Source organism: Capricornis sumatraensis, chromosome X (genome assembly GCF_032405125.1).
Source record: "Capricornis sumatraensis isolate serow.1 chromosome X, serow.2, whole genome shotgun sequence".
NCBI classification, from domain to species: Eukaryota; Metazoa; Chordata; class Mammalia; order Artiodactyla; family Bovidae; genus Capricornis; species Capricornis sumatraensis.
In genome coordinates, this window is record NC_091092.1 from 75186316 (window position 1) to 75195602 (window position 9287).

The window sequence follows — 9287 nt, forward strand, 5'->3', positions numbered from 1 at the left end:
AGCAATCAGGAGTTATTTTGTGGAATTGCTCAGCATTTAAATGTTCTTTTGATGAATTTGTGGGGGAGAAAGTGGTCTCCCCGTCCTATTCCTCTGCCATCTTAGGACCGCCCCTTTCTCTTTGTTTTGACTTTTGACAACTTGATTATTAAGTGTCTCGTTGTGGATTTTAGGGGATTCATCTTATTTGATGATTTGGCTACTTTTACATCTGGATATCTGTTTCCTTCTCAAGATATGGGGCTTTTTTCACTCATTATTACTTTGAATAAGGTTTCTGGTCCTTTCTCTTTTCTCCTTTTGGAACTTCCATAGTGTTTATATTGGATGTCTTAATGGTTTTCCATAAGTCCCTTTACTTTTTTCATTTTTATTCTTGTTACTCTGATTGGGTTATTTCTAATGAATTGTCTTGAAGTTTACTGATCCTTTTTTTTGTTTGATCTAGTTTGTTGTTGAACCCCTATTATGATTTTTTTAACCTAATTATTACAATCCTTAGCTCCTTAATTTGTATTTGGCTTTAAAAAAATATTTTCTATCTCTTTGTTGCAATTCTCGCTTACAATTCTCTTGACCTCAGTGAGCATTTTAATGACACCTATTTTGAATTTTCTGTCAGGTAAATCATATCACATCCTTTCATTTGGGTTGATTTTTGTAGATTGATCTTGTTCCTTTGCTTGGAACATCTTTGATTGAGTTTTCATTTTTATTGTCTCTCTCTGCATGTTCATATCTTTGCATTGGACAAAGTAGACACCTCTCCTGGTCTTCACACTAACTTGTACAGGATACAACTCCTACCAATCAACCCAGCCAGATTCTGGGATTGTCTATCAACCCTATGACTCCCCAAGGAGAAGGTGGCACCTGTGGTTTTGTCAGGTCAATTTGTGATGAGCCAGCAGAGTGACCTATGGTGTCTGCCAGCCCAAGCTTCCATTTCCATTCTCCCCCAGGCTGCTTACTGTGGTGGACCCAGCTGAGACTGGCAGGACAGAGGTAAGTACTCTGGATGGGGGTCTTGGAGAAGTTGGGGGCATTGTACATACAGCTTGACTGTTTCCCTATCCAGGAGGAAGCAGAGAGTTTGGCTTTTTTGTCCACATGTTCTATAGTGGATAGGAGTGGTAGCTATGATATCTGCAAACTAAAAGGTTCATATACCATGACCAAGTGGGATTTATCCCTGGAATATGAGGGTGGTTCCATGTAATAAACTCAAATAATACATCAACATCCAAAGAACAGAAGATAACACCACAAGACCGTATCAATAGATGGAGAAAAAGCAGTTGTCAAAATTCAACAGTTTCATCTTAAAAACTTCCAGCAAACTAGGAGCAAATGGAAGATACCTCTACATAATAAAGATTACATATGAAAAACCTACAGATAACATCATACACAATGGTAAAAAGCTGAACGTTTTTCCTTTAAAAGCAGGATTAAGACAAGGATGCTCACCTCTCACTATTTCCATTTAACACAGTATTGGAAGTCCTAGCCACAGTAATTAGGCAAAAAAGAAATACAAGTTATCCAAATTGGAAAGTAGGAAGCAAAACTAACTCTTTTTGCAAAATGGCATGATCTTATATATATATATATATATATATATATGTGTGTGTGTGTGTGTGTGTGTGTGTGTGTGTGTGTGTGTATATATATAAAACCCCAAAAACATCATTTAAAAAAATTATTAGAACTAAAAATGAATTAACTAAAGTTATAGGATGCAAAGGGGCTTCCCCAGTGATTCTTTGGTAAAGAATCTGCCTGCAATGTAGGAGATGTGGGTTCAATCCCTGGGTCAGGAAGATGCCCTGAAGGAGGGCGTGGTAGCCCATTCCAGTATTTTTGCCTGGAGAATCCAATGGATAGAGGAGCCTGGTGGGCTGTAGTTCATAGGGTCGCAAAGAGTCAGACATGACTGAACCAACTGAGCTTCCACACAAGCACAGAGTACAAAATCAACAAACAAAAGTCATTTGCATTTATATACATTAGTGAAAAACTATCTGAAAAGGAAATTAGAAAAATAATCATTTTGTGTCATAGTACCACTAAAAAAATTTTTTTTAGAAATAAATTTAACCAAAGAGGTGAAAGACTCATATACTGAAAACAACAAAATATTGCTGAAAGTGATTAAACAGGACTCAAGCAAATGGAAAGATGAATTGTGTTCATGGATTGCAAATTAATATTGTTAAAATGTTAAAATGTTTCTCCCCAAAGAAATCTGCAGACTTGATGCAATATCAAAAATCCAAAGACATTTTATTTATTTATTTTTTGAAAAGGGTGGAATTTAATCTTTATTTACAGGACACTGCAAAATATGAAATTCCACATAGAAATAAGAAACCCATTGAGAGAAGCTTCATACAGTATGTACAATTTGGAACTGTTCAAGTATAGTTTTGTTGTAAAAAGTGCTACAATAACAAACCACATTTAAAAAGAGTCCTTAGTAGAGAAACAGTAAAACAAACTTATACCAAACATAGTACACAACAAACAACTTTAAGCCTCAGATGTACATCTAAAAGTTAAACATCCCAGCAGAGCCATCCTGCACTTGGAATGTATAGCCTTCAGAGGTAGTTTCTGACACAACATTTTGATCTTCCTCTTCCTCTACAGAGAAATACTTCTTGATCAAGTTTAATGAAGCTTTGTACAGACTCATTTTCATGGTTTTGTAGAGCTCCAATTTTGTCCAAACCTCCACATTCTTCAATCATTATACTAAGTTTCTCAGTTTCACCTAGTTTCTCAGCAGCCCAAAAGATATTTGAAATGGCATCCAGAATAACCAGAACAATTTTGGTATCTTTTGCAGTTAGGAGGTTCATCAATGGTTCTATTATGCCACAATGAACAAGGTACACGATCTGCTCAACAGTTCTACCACTTGTATAGTTGTTCACAGCCCATGTGGCTTCCTTTTGTGTCTTAAAGTCTGCCTTTGAGAGAAGGCCAACAAGGAACGGGACTAATCCATGATTCATAACTTGTTGTATCTGGTCCTGGCGGCCAGCTGTGATATTTGACATTATCCATGTAGCTTCCTTCTGAATATTAGTTTTGGAGTTTGTCAGCAGGCTTGGAAACATGGCAAATACTCCTGCATCTATTACAACCTGTGTTTGTTCATCTGTCCCAGTGACAATATTTCCTATGGCTCTGAGCGCAGGAGTCACAGTTGGCAATTCAGTAGCCGAGAAAAGCTTCAGAAGTTGGGGTACAACGCCAGTTTTCACAACCATTTCAATCCACTCATTTGGACCATCAGCAAGGTAGGAAATAGCCCAGCAGGTATCAGCTAATATTTCTGGGTCATCGTGATACAGGAGATGAACTAAAGTAGGAAGAATCTGCTCAATAGCCTTTAAGGGGGGTGCAGGATTCTTATTGCGACAAAGATTTGAAAGCATCCAAGTAAGATTAAGTAAGTAACCACATGCTAGAGATGATATATCAGGGACAGCTAGAAGTGCCAATAGCGGATCTACTGCACCATACTTGATAACCAAGTCTCAGAAAACTGAACCATCACCTGCAATGTTTCTTAGAGCCCATACAGCTTGTTCACTGATGTGAGCATGGGGAGATGCCAACAGCGAAATGAATGATGGGATAGCACCTCCATCTACCACAGCCTTGGTCTGATCTGATGTCCCAGAAGCTATGTTAGTGAGGGCCCAAGCAGATTCGAACTGAATGGGACTACAATCAGTTCTTCCCAAGAAGGACACAAATTTTGGAATCAAAGCAGCCCAGATTATGTTGTCAACAGGGGGCTGTTTTTCCCCAGAAAGCAGTTTCATAGCAGCTTGAGTAGCTTGGAGCTGGCTTTCCAAATTGTTGCTGTTTATGCCTTTGACAATATCATCAACAGACCAATTTACAGTGCCCTGGTTGTTGCAGTTTTCCTGCAGTGGAGAAGTAGCATCATCAGGAAAGGAGCTGACATTTCTCCTTTTCAGCATCTGGTCATCCTTCTTAGCTTTCCTTAGCTCCACATTAACTTCTGTTAGGTGACACCTCATTTCTGTACTGTCTTTCCCTTTGTTCTTGAATCTGTTGAGGCAGGGAGCCGGTGAATTAGCATTCTCATTGTGGACATGATTATGAGACAAAGGGAGAAAGCTACACAGCAGGCTCAAGCATCCACTGGAGGCGGTGCACAAGCTGCAGGGTCTGCTGCCTCTAAACGTCCACCACCCAAAGACATTTTTAGAGAAATAGAAAAAACAATTTTACAATTCATATGGAGTCAAAAAGGAACATAAATAGCCAAGCCAATCCTAGAAAGAAAGAAGCTCTGAAGGCATCACACTTCTTGATTTCAAAATTCATTATGAAGGTACAAAAAAAAAAAAAAAAGTATGGTACTGTCATAAAGACAGAAATATAGACGAGTGGAACAGAAGAGTGAAGAAATAAACCCAAACTTACATGGAGAACAACATATTGAGAAAGATGCCAAGGATATATAATGGAGAAAGGATTGTCTCTTCAGCAGATAGTGCTGGGAAGTCTAGATATTCACATAGAACAGAATTAAATGGGAGCATTATCTTACACCACACACAAAAGTCAACTCAAAATGGATTAAAAACTTAAATATTTTCATTAAAAAAATACAAGGATATATTGTGCAACACAGGGAATATCAGTTCAGTTCAGTTCAGTTCAGTTCAGTTGCTCAGTCGTGTTCAACTCCTTGTGACCCCATGAATCGCAGCATGCCAGGTCTCCTTGTGCATCACCAGCTCCTGGAGTTCACTCAGACTCACGTCCATTGAATCAGGTATGTCATCAAGTCATCTCATCCTCTGTCATCCCCTTCTCCTCCTGCCCTCAATCCCTCCCAGCATCAGTCTTTTCCAATGAGTCAACTCTTCGCATGAGGTAGCCAAAGTACTGGAGTTTCAGCTTTAGCATCAGTCCTTCCAAAGAACACCCAGGACCAATCTCTTTTAGAATGGACTGGTTGGATCTCCTTGCAGTCCAAGGGACTCTCAAGAGTCTTCTCCAACACCACTGTTCTAAAGCATCAATACTTCGGCGCTCAGCTTTCTTCACAGTCCAACTCTCACATCCATACATGACTACTGGAAAAACCATAGCCTTGACTAGATGGACCTTTGTTGGCAAAGTAATGTCTCTGCTTTTGAATATGCTATCTAGGTTGGTCATAACTTTCCTTCCAAGGAGTAAGCGTCTTTTAATTTCATGGCTGCAATCGCCAACTGCAGTGATTTTGGAGCCCCCCGAAATAAAGTGGGACACTATTTCCACTGTTTCTCCATCTATTTCCCATGAAGTGATGGGGCCAGATGCCATGACCTTAGTTTTCTGAATGTTGAGCTTTAAGCCAACTTTTTCACTCTCCTCTTTCACTTTCATCAAGAGACTATTTAGGTCCTCTTCACTTTCTGCCATAAGGTTGGTGTCATCTGCATATCTGAGGTTATTGATATTTCTCCCAGAAATCTTGATTCCAGCTTGTGCTTCCTCCAGCCCAGCCTTTCTCATGATGTACTCTGCATAGAAGTTAAATAAGCAAGGTGATAATATACAGCCTTGACGTACTCCTGTTCCTATTTGGAACCAGTCTATTGTTCCATGTCCAGCTCTAACTGTTGCTTCCTGGCCTGCATACAAATATCTCAAGAGGCAGATCAGGTGGTCTGGTATTCCCATCTCTTTCAGAATTTTCCACAATTTGTTGTGATCCACACAGTCAAAGGCTTTGGCATAGTCAATAAAGCAGAAATAGATGTTTATCTAGAACTCTCTTGCTCTTTTGATGATCCAGCAGATGTTGGCAATTTGATCTCTGGTTCCTCTGCATTTTCTAAATCCAGCTTGAACATTTGAAAGTTCACAGTTCATGTATTGCTGAAGCCTGGCTTGGAGAATTTTGAGCATTACTTTACTAGTGTGTGAGATGAGTGCAGTTGTGCAGTAGTTTGAGCATTCTTTGGCATTGCCTTTCTTTGGGATTGGAATGAAAACTGAACCTTTCCAGTCCTGTGGCCACTGCTGAGTTTCCCAAATTTGCTGGCATATTGAGTGCAGCACTTTCACAGAGTCATTTTTCAGGATTTGAAATATTTCAACTGGAATTCCATCACTTCCACTAGCTTTGTTCATAGTGATGCTTCCTATATTGCATACCTGTAACTTATATAAGGCAAACCAAGCAATATCACAGTAATCCAAGCCTATGTCCCAATCACTAATGCGAAAAAAGCTGAAGTTGAACAGTTCTATGAGGCTCTACAAGACCTTCTAGAACTACCACCAAAAAAAAAGATGTCCTTTTCATTATAGGTGACTGGAATGCAAAAGCAGTAAGTCAAGAGATACCTGGAGTAACAGGAAAGTTTGGCCTTGGAGTACAAAGTGAAGCAGAGCAAAGGCTAACAGAGTTTTTCCAAGAGAACGCACTGGTCATAGAAAACACGCCCTTCCAACAACACAAGAGAAGACTCTACACATAGACATCACTAGATGGTCAACACCAAAAACAGATTGATTATATTCTTTGCAGCCAAAGATGGAGAAGCTCTATACAGTCAGCAAAAACAAGACCAGGAGCTGAGTGTGGCTCAGATCATGAACTCCTTATTGCCAAATTCAGACTTAAATTGAAGAAAGTAGGGAAAACCACTTTACCCTTATACAGGAGGAAGTGGTCAAGATCATCCCCAAAAAAAGAAATAGGAAAGTTCAACATGGTTGTCTGAGGGTCTTACAAATAGCTGAGAAAAGAAGAGAAGTGAAAGGCAAAGTAGAAAAGGAAAGATATAAGCATCTGAATGCAGAGTTCCAAAGAATAGCAAGGAGAGAAAGAAAGCCTTCCTTAGCAATCAATGCAAAGAAATTGAGGAAAAAAACAGAATGGGAAAGACTAGAGATCTCTTCAAGAAAATTAGAGATAACAAGGGAACATTTAATGCAAAGATAGGCTCGGTAAAGGACATAAATGGTATGGACCTAACAGAAGCAGAAGATATTAAGAAGAGGTGGCAAGAATACACAGAAGAACTATACAAAAAAGATCTTATTGACCCAGATAACCACGATGGTATGATCATTCACCTAGAGCTAGATATCTTGGACGGTGAAATCAAGTAGGCCTCAGGAAGCATCACTAGGAACAAAGCTAGTGGAGGTGATGGAATTCCAGCTAAGCTAATTCAAACCCTAAAAGGTGCTGCTGCTAAAGTGCAGTACTCAATATGCCAGCAAATTTGGGAAACTCAGCAGTAGCCACAGGACTGGAAAAGGTCAGTTTTCATTCCAATCTCTAACAAAAGCAATACCAAAGAATGTTCAAACTACCTCACAATTGCCCTCATCTCACACGCTAGGAAAGTAATGGTCAAATTCTCCATGCTAAGCTTCAACAGTCATGAACCAAGAACTTCCAGATGTTCATGCTGCATTTAGAAAAGGCAGAGGAACTAGACACCAAATTGCCAACATCCGTTGCATCATAGAAAAAGCAAGATAATTCCAGAAAAACATCTACTTCTGCTTCATTGACTATGCTAAAACTTTGACTAGTGGATCACAACAAACTGTGGAACATTCTTAAAGAGATGGAAGTACCAGAGCACCTTACCTGCCTCCTGAAAAATCTGTATGCAGGTCAAGAATCAACAGTTAGAACCAGACATGGAAAAATAAACTGGTCCAAAATTGGGAAAGGAGTATATCAAGGCTGTATATTGTTACCCTTCCTATATAACTTCTATACAGAGTACATCATGTGAAATGCCAGGCTGAATGAAGCCCAAGCTGGAAGCAAGATTGTTGGGAGAAATATCAGTAACCTCAGATATACAGATGACACCACCCTTATGGTAGACAAATGAAGAGGAACTCAAGAGCCTCTTGATGAAAGTGAAAGAGAATAATGAAACAGTTGGCTTAAAGCTCAACATTCAGAAAACTAAGATCATGGCATCCAGTCCCATCACCTCATAGCAAATATATGGGGAAACAATAGAAACACTGGCATACTTTATTTTCTTGGGCTCCAAAATAACTGTGGACAGTGACTGCAGCGATGAAATTAAAAGACGCCTGCTCCTTGGAAGGAAAGCTATGACGAACCTAGACAGTATATTGAAAAGCAAAGACATGAATTTGATTACAAAGATCTGTATAGTCAAAGCTATGATTTTTCCAGTAGTCATGTATGGATTTGAGAGTTGGACCATGAATAAGGCTGAGTGCCAAAGAACTGATGCTTTTGAACTGTGCTGTTGGAGAAGACTCTTGAGAGTCCCTTGGACTGCAAGATCAAACCAGTCAATCCTGAAGTAAATCAGTCCTTAATATTCACTGGAAGGACTGATGCTGAAGCTGAAGCTCTATTACTTGGCCCTCCTCATGAGAAGAACTGACTCATTTGAAAAGATCCTGATGATGGGAAAGATTAACGCAGGAGGAGAAGGGGACAACAGAGGATGAGATGGTTGGATGGCATCACCAACTTGGTGGACATGAGTTCGAGCAAGCCCTGGGAGATGTGAAGGACAGGGAACCCTGGCGTGCTAGTCCTCGGGTTAGCAAAGAGTCAGACACGACTGAGCAACTGAACAACAGTTTCCTGGGGATATTCCCAGTCTCTTGGTAGCGATGACATCTCCTGGGTTTCTCCACTGAAAATGTACGAACTTTCACTGTAAAAATAAACACACTTGGTGTGTTTATTATACAGATACCTTGAGACTATGAAAATGTCTTATTTCTCCTCAAACTTTCACCTGCTAATTTTAGCATGCATCAATGTGTCTTGTCTACAACAATTATTACTGTGATATTTGCCTACTTGTGATTTTTATATTTCTCTTATTTCTTCTGCTTTTATTAATTGAAATTATTTTGTAAGGAAGATGTCTCCCCTTCTCCCACTTACTTATTTATTTGAATATTTAATTGTTTATATCAGTATGGACTCATTCATATTATGGATTGATAATTCAGTACTGCCATTATTTATTTTGTTGCTCAAATGGTTCTAGCTTTGGCCTTAAGAACTCCTTTGGGTTGGCTCCCTGTCCCTTCAATAGTGCCCCATTCTATTTCAATATGTCCTTATTTTCTGGGTACCCAGATAAGTACCCTGGTACCCTGGGTACTTATATCTCTGCTGCTCCAGTCCTGAAATCAACCACTTCTTTAAGAAGTTCAGTTCATTTTCTGGGATAGTATTATTTAGAAACCAGTATTTGGGCTCTAGGTATGCTTGC

At 39.4% G+C, this 9287-nt stretch overlaps 1 pseudogene; it reads right to left on the minus strand.

The window, feature by feature from the left end:
- Positions 1-2551: 2551 nt before the first annotated feature.
- On the minus strand, positions 2552-7421 carry LOC138071765 (importin subunit alpha-1 pseudogene; annotated as a pseudogene).
- Between the last annotated feature and the right edge of the window lie 1866 nt (positions 7422-9287).